General features: G+C 46.2%; 1 non-coding gene across 1 annotated transcript; it reads right to left on the bottom strand.

The window, feature by feature from the left end:
• Nucleotides 1–475: 475 nt before the first annotated feature.
• LOC119937349 lies at nt 476–613 on the bottom strand. Its single transcript, XR_005454024.1, has one exon. It is a non-coding gene; the product is annotated as a small nucleolar RNA SNORA7 (small nucleolar RNA).
• Nucleotides 614–14179: the final 13566 nt, after the last annotated feature.

Here is a 14179-nt window from a genome sequence, read left to right on the forward strand (position 1 = left end):
TGTGCTTCCATCTACCCCAGCGCTTAGTGCAGTGTCAGGCACCTAGTAAGCACCTGACAAAAACCACAATTATTATTGTTACTATTATGTGAAATCTTGAGCCCACTGTTGGGTAGGGACTGTCTCTATATGTTGCCAACTTATACTTCCCAAGCGCTTAGTACAGTGGTCTGCACACAGTAAGTGCTCAATAAATACGATTGATGATGATGATGCTCACTGCTCTAACTGCGGGCCCCAAGGGTCTTTGTCTTGTCTTATGCCGTCAAGTCATTTCTGACCCATAGTGATACCAGGGACACATCTCTTCCAGAACGCCCAGCTCTCCATCTGCAATCGTTCCGGTAGTGGATCCATAGAGTTTTCTTCATAAAAATACCGAAGTGGTTTACCATTGCCGCCTTCCGTGCAGTTAACTTGAATCTCTGCCCTCGATTCTCTCCATGCCACTGCTGCCGAGCACAGGGGAATTTTGACTTGTAGCAGATTGCCTTCCACTCGTTAGCCACTGCCCAAGCTCAGAATGGAATGGACAGGCCTCTGCTTGACTCTCCCTCCCATAGTCGAGACTGGTAGAGGACTGGAAACCCTCCAGGTGTGACCCTGAGAGGGGACCAATGGTCTTTACTGTGATAATAATACCAACTGTGGTATTTGTTAAGTACTTACTATATGCTAGGCACTGTAATAAGCGCTGGGTTGGATACAAATTTATTGGGATGGACACAGTCCCTGTCCCACATTGGGCTCACCGTCTAAATCTCCATATTACAGATGGGGTAACAAAGGCCCAGGGAAGTGAAGTCTTCTAGACTGTGAGCCCACTGTTGGGTAGGGACTGTCTCTATATGTTGCCAACTTGTACTTCCCAAGCACTTAGTACAGTGCTCAGCACACAGTAAGCGCTCAATAAATATGATTGATTGATTGATTGATTGATTGAAGTGACTTGCCCAAGGTCACACAGCAGATTAGTAGCGGAGCCGGGATTAGAACCCAGGTCCTTCTGACTTCCAAACCCAAGCTCTATCCACTAGGCCACGCAGCTTCTCTAGGCCAAACTATGCCCCTCAGGCCTCCACCCCGTCACTGAAGCTCCCCAAGGCTGAGGAGAGAAAAGGAGGAAGAGAAAGCAAGAGGTTTCCAAAGCTTGGGCGGAAATGTCCAAGCCTCGAGGCCCCAGGGGCCCCCTCCCGCCGCTGGGAAAGGGGAAGAGTTCAGAGGAAGTGGTTTGGTTCTCTGGCTCCGACGGGGAGACCAGCGCCTGCCCAGGCCCGGCCTGCCAGAATTTAGAGGCTGGAATTCGGGAAGCGCCACACGCCCAACACCGTCACACAAACAGAATGTGTCCATTTATTGTTGCATTGTACTCTCCCAAGCACTTAGCACAGTGCTCTGCACGCAGTAAGCTCTCAATAAATCCGATTGAATGAATGAATGAACACTACACAGCAACTTCACTCGCCCGGAGCCCATAAATGGGAATGTGTTCCCCATTGACCGGGCTGCCACTCCAAAGCTTCCAGGACCGCGGAGCTCCGGCGTGGCCTAATGGTTGGGCCTGAGAGTCACAAGGACCTGGGTTCTAATTCTGGCTCTGCCACTTGTCTGCTGTGTGAGCTTGGGCAAGTCACTTCTCTGTTTCTCAGTTACCTCATCTGTAGAATGCAGATTAAGGTTAATGAGCCCCAGGTACGGCAGGGACTGTGTCCAACCTGATTAGCTTGTATCTGTCCCAGCGCTTAGTACAGGGCCTGGCACGTAGTATGTGCTTAACAAGTACCCTGGATTGATTTTTCTACTGTCTGTCTTCCCCTGTTAGACGGCAAACTCCTTGAGGGCAAGGTTCATATCTACTAACTCTATTGTATTGAACTGCCTCGGTGGTCTGCACCAAGTAAGCACTCAATAATAATAACGATGGTATTTGTTAAGCGCTTACTATGTTCCAAGCACGGTTCTAAGCACTAAATAAATACCACTCATTGGTTGATGTGCCCATCTATCATCTGCATCTCCTCTCACCTCCAGATGCGGCCACATGGATGTCCCACAATGACCACTCAAACATCAGAATTCCTCATCTTCCCTTCCCAGAACTCCATATCTTTCCATCCCGGACAGCAACACCACTGCCCTTTGTCCCACAAAACCCCAACCTTTGGGCCATTTCATATTCCATCTCACTACATCCCATTGGTTTTTCCTCCACAGTATTTCCAGGATCTCTTCCCTCCTCCTTTAATCTGCCTCTGTGGTCCAAACCGCCACCTGTAGCCTAGTGGATAGAGAATGGGCCTGGGAGTTGGAGGTACCTGAGTTCTAATCACTGCTTCACCCACTTGTCTGCTGTGTGACCTTGGGCAAGTCACATCACTTCTCTGGGCCTCTGTTCCCTCATCTGTCTAATGGGGATGAAGACTGAGCCCTCTGTGGGACAGGTATGTGTCTGACCCGATTAGTTTGGATCTAGTATTTGTTAAGCGCTTACTAGGTGCCAAGCACTGTTCTAAGCACTGGAGGAGATACTAGGTAATCAGGTTGTCCCACGGGGTGCTCACAGTCTTAATCCCCATTTTACAGATGAGGTAACTGAGGCACAGAGAAGTTAAATGACTTGCCCAAAGTCACATGAGAGCTAACCTCCTCTGGGAGGCCTTCCCAGACTGAGCCACCCCTTTTTCCTCTCCTCCTCCTCCTCCACTCCACATTGCGCCCCTCCCTCTGCCCTACCCCTTTCCCCTTCCCCTTCCCCACAGCACTTGTATATATTTGTACATATTTATTACTATATTTATTTTTTTGTCCATATTTATTACTCTATTTTATTAATGAAGTGTATATAGCTATAATTCTATTTATTCTGATGGTATTGACACCTGTCTACTTGTTTTGTTTTGTTGTCTGTCTCCCCCTTCTAGACTGTGACCCCATTGTTGGGTAGGGACCGTCTCTATATGTTGCCGATTTGTACTTCCCAAGCGCTTAGTCCAGTGCTCTGCACACAGTAAGCGCTCAAAAAATACAACTGAATGAGTAAATAAGTGGAGGAGCCGGCATTAGAACCCATGACCCCTAACTCCCAAGCCCGTGTTCTTACTGCCGACCATGCTGCTTCTGCATGCTGCTTGTATCTACCCCAGCGTTTAGAACAGTGCCTGGCACATAGCAAGTGCTTAACAAATACCACAGTCGTCATCATCGATATCTCCTGGAGGAGTTCTTGCTCATGTGGTGCTCAGAACAGTGCTCAGGCTCCAGTGCTCAGTCAGTACCAGGGAATGGCTGGATTAGTCTCCCACTCCAAGGTCGTTACGGACACGGAATGTTTCTGCTAATTCTGTTGTATTGTAGCCTCCCAAGTGCTTAGTACAGTGCTCTGCACATACTAAGTGCTCAATAAATATAATTGATTAATTGATTGATTAGTGGCTGGCCAGTGGTGAAGTGCGGTAAATGGACTCAGGCTGTTCAGGAAGCCGTTGGGCTGTAGCTGACAGTTTGCCTGCTGTGCACATGTAGACACGTATGTGCACATAATGATAATAATAATCGTGGTATTTTTTCCATTCAATCATATTCTCCCCCTTCTAGACTGTGAGCCCGCTGTTGAGTAGGGACTGTCTCTATGTGTTGCCGACTTGTACTTTCCAAGCGCTTAGTACAGTGCTCTGCACACAGTAAGTGCTCAATAAATATGACTGATTGATTGATTGAGTACTTACTGTGTGCAGAGCACTGTACTAAGCACTCGGGAGAGTGCAAAACAACAATAAACAGACACATTCTCTGCCCACGCAGAGCTTACAGTGGACACAGTCCCTGTCCCACGTGGGGCTCACAGTCTCAATCTCCATTTTACAGATGAGGTAACTAAGGCCCAGAGAAGTGAAATGACTTGCCCAAGGTCACAGCAGACAAGTGGCAGAGCCGGGATTAGAACCCATGATGCATGTAAGTATATATGCTTGCACTCTCCCTGGATCTCCTGTGCAGGAGATGGGTTCACTGGCCATTTTGGGCAGGTAATGTGTCTGTGTATTGTTCTATTGTACTCTCCCAAGAGCTTAGTACAGTGCTCTGTGCACAGTAAATGCTCACTAAATATGACTGAATGAAGGAATGAATGGATTGTGGGGGGGATTTTGTGTGTGGGAGGGGGAGCGACATCAGGTGCATTTGAAGATGCATGGGGGGACAGGTTCCCATGACCCAGCCCCAGGCCCAGGCCCTGGGTCCCCCAGCTGTGCAATGCTAAGGAGCAGGAACCCGGCCACCATTTCCCTGGAAGACTCCGGACAGTTTGAGATTTGTTAATAATAATAATAATAATAATAATAATAATGGCATTTGTTAAGTGCTTACTATGTGCAAAGCACTGTACTAAGTGCTGGGGGGGATACAAGGTGATCAAGTTGTCCCACATGGGGCTCACAGTCTTAATCTCCATTTTACAGATGGAGTAACTGAGGCGCAGAGAAGTTGAGTGACTTGCCCAAGGTCACACAGCAGACATGTGGCAGAGCCGGGATTCGAACCCATGACCTCTGACTCCAAAGCCCGGGCTCTTTCCACTGAGCCACGCTGCTATGTGCCAGGCCCTGTCCTAAGTGCTGGGTTGGGCCCAATCAATCAATCAGTCAATCAATCAATCGTATTTATTGAGCGCTTACTGTGTGCAGAGCACTGTACTAAGCGCTTGGGAAGTCCAAGTTGGCAACATATAGAGACAGTCCCTACCCAACAGTGGGCTCACCGTCTAAAAGGGGGAGACGGAGAACAAAACCAAACATACTAACAAAATAAAATAAATAGAATAGATAGGTACAAGTAAAATAAATAGATAAATAGAGTAATAAATATGTACAAACATATATACAGGTGCTGTGGGGAAGGGAAGGAGGTAAGATGGGGGGGATGGAGAGGGGGATGAGGGGGAGAGGAAGGAAGGGGCTCAGTGTGGGACGGCCTCCTGGAGGAGGTGAGCTCTCAGAAGGGCCTTGAAGGGAGGAAGAGAGGTAGCTTGGCGGATGGGCAGAGGGAGGGCATTCCAGGCCTGGGGGATGACGTCAGGCCCAGTCAATTATTCCCGACTCCTTGATCAGAGCCGCACTAATTTGCTGCAGCAACTGGACATGGGGCATGCAGGGAAAGACATATGTCCATGGGCATGCGTGTTGGATGTGCAGGATCATATATGTGCAAAGCTGTGGGGATGAATCTGATCATGGGGTATGTGTGTGTGTGTGTGTGTGTGTGTGTGTGCGCGTGTGTGTGTGAGAGAGAGAGACAGAGAGACAGAAAGAGAGAGAGAAAGAGAGAGAAAGAGAGAGAGAGGAGGGCGATTGTCCTAGCTAGCGCATACTGCTTCAACACACACAGAACACACACAGAAGGAAAAAGTTATAATAGCGATTGTGGTGCACGGTAATCACTTACTATGCACCAGGCACTGTACTAAATGCTGGGAGAGACACAAGCTAATTGGGTAGGCCACGGGCCTTGTCCCACAGAGTGCTCACAGTCTTAACCCTCATTTTACTGATGAGGGAACTGAGGCACAGAGAATAATAACAATAATAACCTTTTAGACTGTGACCCCACTGTTAGGTAGGGACTGTCTCTATACGTTGCCAACTTGTACTTCCCAAGCGCTTAGTACAGTGCTCTGCACACAGTAAGTGCTCAATAAATACGATTGATTGATTAATAATCAATCAATCAATCAATCGTATTTATTGAGCGCTTACTATGTGCAGAGCACTGTACTAAGCGCTTGGGAAGTACAAATTGGCATCACATAGAGACAGTCCCTACCCGATAGTGGGCTCACAGTCTAAAAGGGGGAGACAGAGAACAGAACCAAACATACCAACAAAATAAAATAAGTAGGATAGAAATGTACAAGTAAAATAAATAAATAAATAAATAAACAGAGTAATAAATATGTACATAATAATAAAATGGCGTCTTTTAAGAGCTTACTGTGTGCCAGGTACTGTACTAAGCGCTGGAGGAGATACAAGCAAATCAGTTTGGACACAGTCCCTGTCCCACACGGGGCTGAAAGTCTTATTCCCCATTTTACAGATGAGGGAACTGAGGCCCAGAGAAGTGTAGTGACTTGCCTAAGGTCACACAGCAGACAAGTGGCGGAGCCGGGATTCGAATCCAGATCCTCTGACTCCCAGGCCCGGCCTCCTTCTGCTAGGCCACGTCGCTTCTCATGCTGCTTCCCAGCGCTTAGAACAGTGCTTCGCACGTAGTAAGCGCTTAACAAATACTAACATTATTATTATGAGTTTCAAAGATCGAAACCGTGTGACTTTGGGCAAGTCACTTCACTTCTCTGTGCCTCAGTTCCCTCATCTGTAAAATGGGGATGAAGACTGTGAGCCCCACGTGGGACAACCTGATCACCTTGTATCCCCCCCACGCTTAGAACAGTGCTTTGCACATAGTAAGCACTTAACAAGCACCATCCAAAAAAAAAAAGATTGAGAGCACCCAACCCATTCCACAGATCAATTTTTAATGAGGGGAAAAAATCGTTGGAATATTAAAAGGGTTTGGACTCCGTTCCCGTGCGATTTGCATAAAGGGCTAAAGAGTCTCTCCTTCCAACCTTCCAACCCCTCTCCCCCACCCTGTGTTGACAACCATTATTCTGCACGATTTTTTGGCTCTGCCCCAAGGTAGCGAACCGACAGCCAGCTGGGAGCCTGGGTGATTGGAAAATATTGCCTCAGCTGCTGAAGATGAAACGTGATGGAAAGGGGAGAAATGACTATTAAACGTTAAAGTTCAATTTTCCGACCTCCGATCGATGGGACGGAGAGCGTGCGGGATAGACGGGCCCGTGAGATTCATTCTCCCCTCCGAATCGACGGCCGAACGTTTTATGAGAACCATTTTCACTTTGGAAACAGGAGCAGCGTGGGCAGAACAAAGACCCCTTTTGTTCTGAGGTTTCTGTTTGCTTCTCTCAAGTTTCTACATAGGGGTTCTATCAGGGCACATTTCCTTCTGATTTCTTCTCTTCAGTGACTCCCTGAATTTGATTAGAAGCACTTAGTACAGTGCTCTGCACATAGCGCTCAATATTTGATTAGTATTAATAACGGTAGACTCCAGACTGTGAGCTTGTTGAGGGCAGAATATGTATCTACCAATTCTGTTACATTGCTCTCTCCCAAGTGCTTATTCCAGTCCTCTGCTAACAGTAAGCACGCGGTAATTACCACTGATTGATTATTAAACGCTTCATTCATTCATTCATTCAGTCGTATTTATTGAGCGCTTACTGTGTGCAGAGCACTGTACTAAGCGCTTGGGAAGTACAAGTTGGCAACATATAGAGACGCTTAATAACTGCCAAAGCACTGTGCTCAGTGCCAGGCTAGATAGAATCAGATTACGTATCCCTTTCCCAACCAGGGCTCCCAGTCTACGAGGGAGGGAGAACAGATGAGGAAACTGAGGCCTAGAGAAGTTGACTTGCTCGAGATAATAAAACAGGCCAGAGAGGCAAAGCTAGAACTCAGCTCTCTTTCATTCATTCATTCATTCGATCGCATTTATCGAGCGAATAATACTGTGCGCAGAGCACTCTGCTAAGCGTTTGGAAAGTACAATTCAGACTGAGTCCCAATCCAGTGCTCCTTCCATTGAGCCACACTCCTTCCCAAGAAAGGGACGGAGACATTACGAGAAAAGACGAAAACGGGAGAGGAAGCGAGAGACGGAGGGAGGAATGGAAAAGCAAGTGGGAGATGGAGGGACTGTAAGCTCGTTTGGGCAGAAAATGTGTCTCTTAACTAGGTTGTATTATACTTTCCTAAGCACTTAGTACAGTGCTCTGCACATTGTAAGTGCTCAATAAATACCATTTATTGATTGATTGATAGACAGCAAGAGACACAGAGAGGGAGAGACCTTGAGTGACAACAATATTTAGATTGTCCACATTTAGACTGGCAGCCCCAGGGGGGACAGGGACTGCAAACTTGTTGTGGGCATGGAGTGTGACTATTATATTGTCATTCTGTAGTAATAATTACGGTATTTGTTAAGCATTTACTAAGTGCCACACACTGTACTAAGAGCTGGGGTGGATAGAAGCAGCGTGAGAAGCAGCATGGCTTAGTGGATAGAGCACAGGCCTGGGAGACAGAAAGTCATGGTTTCTAATCCCGGGATGGCCACTTGCCTGCTGTGTGACCTTGAGCAAGTCACTTGACATCTCTGGGGCTCAGTTAACTCATCTGTAAAATGGGGATTAAGACTGAGTCCCACAAGGGACAACCTGATTACCTTGTATCTAGAGAAGCAGCGTGGCTCAGTGGAAAAGGGCTTTGGAGTCAGAGGTCATGGGTTCAAATCCCAGCTCTGCCAATTGTCAGCTGTGTGACTGGGGAAGTCACTTCACTTCTCTGGGCCTCAGTTATCTCATCTGTAAAATGGGGATTAAGACTGTGAGCCCCACGTGGGACAACCTGATCGCCTTGTAACCTCCCCAGCACTTAGTGCTTTGTACATAGTAAGTGCTTAATAAAATGTCATTATATATATATATATATATACCCCAGCGCTTAGAACAGTGCTTGGCACATAGTAAGTGCTTAACAAATAACATCATTATTACTTGACTTCTCTGGGCCCGTTACCTCATTCATTCATTCATTCATTCAATCGTATTTATTGAGTGCTTATTGTGTGCAGAGCACTGTACTAAGTGCTTGGGAAGTCCAAGTTGGCAACATATAGAGACGGTCCCTACCCAACAGTGGGCTCACAGTCTACCTCACCGTCTCTATATGTTGCCAACTTGGACTTCCCAAGAGCTTAGTACAGTGCTCTGCACACAGTAAGCGTTCAATAAATACGATTGATTGACTGATCTGTAAAATGGGGACTGAGATTGTAAGCCCCACTTGGGACGGGCTGTGTCCAACCCGATTTGCTTGTATCCACCCCAGCACTGGCACATAGTAAGTGCTTAACAAAGACCAAAATTATTATTATTATTGTGCTGGGCACATAGTTAACGCTTGTGGGCAGGGATTTTGTCTGTCATCTCTGTTGCATGGTACTCTCCCAAGTGCTTAGTAAAGTGTTGTGCACACTGTAAGCGCTCAATAAATACTATTGATTGATCGATGATGATGATGATTATTCGCCTACGGCCGGATCCGTGCCTTTGTACATACCTATTACTCTATTTATTTATTTATTTTACTTGTACATATCTATTCTATTTATTTTATTTTGTTAGTCTGGTTTTGTTCTCTGTCTCCCCCTTTTAGACTGTGAGCCCACTGTTGGGTAGGGACTGTCTCTATATGTTGCCAACTTGTACTTCCCAAGCGCTTAGTACAGTGCTCTGCGCACAGTAAGCGCTCAATAAATACGATTGATTGATTGATTGATTAGGGCGTCTTTGCTCCGAGAAGCAGCGCCCTCTGGTGGACGCGGCCGGCATCGGCCTTGGATTTTCGAGCGGCCGACAGCGACACCTAGCGGGCGCTTAACGTCGCCCCCTGCCGCGCCCCCTACCTTCAATTAATTAATTAATTCATTCATTCAATCGTATTTTATCAATCAATCAATCGTATTTATTGAGCGCTCACTGTGTGCAAAGCACTGTACTAAGCGCTTGGGAAGTCCAATTTGGCAACATATAGAGACGGTCCCTACCCAACAGTGGGCTCACAGTCTAGAAGGGGGAATCCCTTCTAGAAAAATCCCCATTTTATAATTGAGGAGGAAACCGAGGCACGGAGAAGCGAAGCGACTTGCCCAAGGTCACGCAGCAAGTCAGTCAGTCAGTCAGTCAATCGTATTTATTGAGCGCTTACTGTGTGCAGAGCACTGTACTAAGCGCTTGGCAAGTCCAAGTTGGCAACATGTAGAGTCGGTCCCTACCCAACAGTGGGCTTACAGTCTAGAAGGGGGAATCCCTTCTAGAAAAATCCCCATTTTATAATTGAGGAGGAAACCGAGGCACAGAGAAGTGAAGCGACTTGCCCAAGGTCACGCAGCAAGCAACTGGCAGAGCCCTGATTAGAACCCAGCTCCTCTTTCCACTAGGCCGCACCGCTTCTACTTGAAGCTTCATCTCCTATTTTCAAAATACTACTACTAATAATAATAATGATGGCATTTGTTAAGCGCTTACTATGTGCAGAGCACTGTTCTAAGCACTGGGGGGGATACAAGGTGATCAAGTTGTCCCACATGGGGCACACAGTCTTAATCCCCATTTTACAGATGAGGTAACTGAGGCTCAGAGAACCTAAGTGACTTGCCCAAGGTCACCCAGCAGACATGTGGTGGAGCAGGGATTCGAACCCATGACCTCTGACTCCAAAGCCCGTGCTCTTTCCACTGAGCCACGCTGCTTCTACTTCAGTATTACAGGCCTATAAAAGACAGCCGATACTAGTCGCTTATTAACATTACTACAGCTGAAGGTCAGTGCTGTAAAAGAAATTATTTGGAAGGAGGATATTTAATGGACCAAATTCTGAGTTTAAAACCGTCTTTCTTTAGGTGTCCCTGAGTTTCTGGACGTTTCCCAACTGAGACCGTGATCCTAAATCCGTCCGTTAAACCTGGCTCTTTTCCGCTTTTTGGCTCGTATCCCAAAACGCGGGTCTTATGGAACACGTCGGTGAAACCTTTCGTTAAAGATTAATCAACCGTGAATTTATTGAGCACTTACTGTGTGCAGAGCACTGTACTAAGCGCTTGGGAGGTACAAGTTGGCAACATATAGAGACGGTCCCTACAAACAGCGGGCTCACAGTCTAGAAGGGGGAGACAGACAATAAAACAAAACATGTTAACAAAATGAAATAAATAGAATAGATATGTACAAGTAAAATAAATAGAGTAATCAATACGTACAAACATATATACAGGTGCTGTGGGGAGGGGAAGGAGGTAAGGCGGGGGGATGGGGAGGGGGATGGGGAGGGGGATGGGGAGGCTCAGTCTGGGAAGGCCTCCTGGAGGAGGTCTTGCCCAAAGTCACACAGCTGATGATTGGCAGAGCCGGGATTTGAACCCGTGACCTCTGACTCCAAAGCTCGGGCTCTTTCCACAGAGCCACGCTGCTTCTCTATTTATTGAGCGCTTCCTGTGTGCAGAACACTGTGCTAAGCGCTTGGAAAGCACAAGTCGGCAACAGAGACCATCCCTACCCAACAACGGGCTCACAGTCTAGAAGTGGGGGGAGACAGCATTGATTAATCAATCAATTAATCGATCAATGGTATTTATGGAGTGCTTCCTGTGTGCAGGGCACTTTACTAATCCGGAGGGTTGTTTTTCAATAATTATTATGGTACTCGTTAAGGGCTTATTATGTGCCATTCATTCAATCGTATTTATTAAGCGCTTACAGTGGGCACAGTACAATAATAATAATAATAATAATAATGGCATTTATTAAGTGCTTACTGTGTGCAAACCACTGTTCTAAGCGCTGGGGAGGTTACAAGGTGACCAGGTTGTCCCACAGGGGGCTCACAGTCTTAATCCCCATTTTACAGATGAGGTAACTGAGGCACAGAGAAGTGAAGTGACTTGCCCAAAGTCACACAGCTGACAATTGGCAGAGCTGGGATTTGAACCCATGATCTCTGACTCCATAGCCCGTGCTGTTTCCACGGAGCCACACTGCTTCTCAATAATAATAGTATTTGTTAAGCGCTTACTATGTACCAAGCACTGTTCTAAGCTCTGGGGTAATAATAATAATAGTAATGATGGTATTTGTTAAGCGCTTACTATGAGCCAGGCACTGTTCTAAGCGCTGGATACAGAGTAATCAGATTGCCCCACGTGGGGCTCACACTTTTAATCCCCATTTTACAGATGAGGCAACTGAGGCACAGAGAAGTGAAGTGACTTGCCCAAAGTCTCACAGCAGATAAGTGGTGGAGGTGGGATTAGAACCCACATCCTCTGACTCCCAAGCCCTGGCTGTATCCACTAAGCCACGCTGCTTCTCTGTACTAGCCGCTTGGGAAAGTACAATGCAACGATAAAGAGTGACAATCCCTGCCCACAACGAGCTCACAGTCTAGAGGGGAGGAAACAGACCTCAATACAAATAAACCGACATTAATATAAATAAAATGACAGACTGAGAGCTCACCTCCTCCAGGAGGCCTTCCCAGACTGAGCCCCCTCCTTCCTCTCCCCCTCCTCCCCATCCCCCCCGCCTTACCTCCTTCCCCTCCCCACAGCACCTATATATATGTATATATGTTTGTACATATTCATTACTCTATTTATTTTACTTGTACATATTTATTCTATTTATCTTATTTTGTTAATACGTTTTGTTTTGTTGTCTGTCTCCCCCTTCTAGACTGTGAACCCGCTGTTGGGTAGGGGCCGTCTCTATATGTTGCCAACTCGTACTTCTCAAGCGCTTAGTACAGTGCTCTGCACACAGTAAGCGCTCAGTAAATATGATTGCATGAATGAATGAATGAATATGTGTGCTGTGGAGCTGTGAGAGGTGGGAAGAGCAAAGGGAGCAAGTCAGGGCTACATAGAAGGGAGTGGGAGCTGAGGAAAAGTGGGGTTTAGTCTGGGAAGGCCTCTTGGAGGAGGTGTGCCTTCAGTAAGTCTTTGAATCAATCAATCAATCGTATTTATTGAGTGCTTACTGTGTGCAGAGCACTGTACTAAGCGCTTGGGAAGTACAAGTTGGTAACATATAGAGACAGTCCCTACCTACAGTCCCTTTGAAGGGGGAGAGAGTAATTGTCTGGCAGATGCCAAGCACTGTTCTAAGCAATGGGGTAGATACAAGCTAATCATTCAATCGTATTTCCTTCATTCAATCGTATTTCCTTCATTCAATCGTATTTTTTATTTTATTGTATTATTTTTATTTTTTTAATGGCATTTATTAAGCGCTTACTATGTGCAAAGCCCTGTTCTAAGCACCGGGGAGGTTACAAGGAGATCAGGTTGTCTCATGGCGGGCTCACAGTCTTCATCCCCATTTTGCAGATGAGGTCACTGAAGCCCAGAGAAGTGAAGTGACTTGCCCAAAGTCACACAGCTGATAAGTGGAAGAGGCAGGATTGGAACCCAAGACCTCTGAATTCCCAGCCCGAGAGAGATGAACGAAACAGACTACGACCTGGTGTTCAAGTAACGGGCCGTCTTTATCCTCGAGTTTTCTGCCCGATCAAAGTTTTTCATCATCATCGTCATCATCAATCGTATTTATTGAGCGCTTACTATGTGCAGAGCACTGTACTAAGCGCTTGGGAAGTACAAATTGGCAACATATAGAGACAGTCCCTACCCAACAGTGGGCTCACAGTCTAAAAGGGGGAGACAGAGAACAAAACCAAACATACTAACAAAATAAAATAAATAGAATAGATATGTACAAGTAAAATAAATAAATAAATAAATAGAGTAATAAATATGTACAAACATATATACATATATATACACATATATAGTATATATATATACATATATATGTATACTATATACATATATAGTATATACATATACATTTTCAGGACTCGGGACCCATATTGAGGGATGCGCACACAATTCACACACAATCGCTCATAGTTTTCAACCCCTCCTTCTGAGAACTAGCTGGAAATGGGAACCATCTGGTCCCCCGGAGGGGAATATTCCCTTGGTGGAGAGCACATGTGGCCGGAGTAGAAACTCTTGCAAGGCTCAGAGAGGTGGGCAGGGGCCCGGATTCCGGGGTCATCATCATCATCATCAATCGTATTTATTGAGCGCTTACTATGTGCAGAGCACTGTACTAAGCGCTTGGGAAGTACAGATTGGCAACATATAGAGACAGTCCCTACCCAACAGTGGGCTCACAGTCTAAAAAACAAAAACGGGTCCCATCCCGTTCAGACCCAGGAAGCAGGAGGGACAGGAGTTTCATTGCAGTAGCTCTCGGGACAATGGGCTCCTTCTGTTGGTCCCAAAGATATATACGTGTAGATATTAATTAATTAATTAATTGATTAATTAATTAATTCAATCAATCATATTTATTGAACGCTTACTGTGTGCAGAGCACTGCCTTCCCAGACTGAGCCCCTTCCTTCCTCTCCCCCTCTCCATCCCTCCTATCTTACCTCCTTCCCTTCCCCACAGCACATGTATATAT

Source organism: Tachyglossus aculeatus, chromosome 14 (assembly GCF_015852505.1).
Source record: "Tachyglossus aculeatus isolate mTacAcu1 chromosome 14, mTacAcu1.pri, whole genome shotgun sequence".
Lineage (NCBI taxonomy): Eukaryota > Metazoa > Chordata > Mammalia > Monotremata > Tachyglossidae > Tachyglossus > Tachyglossus aculeatus.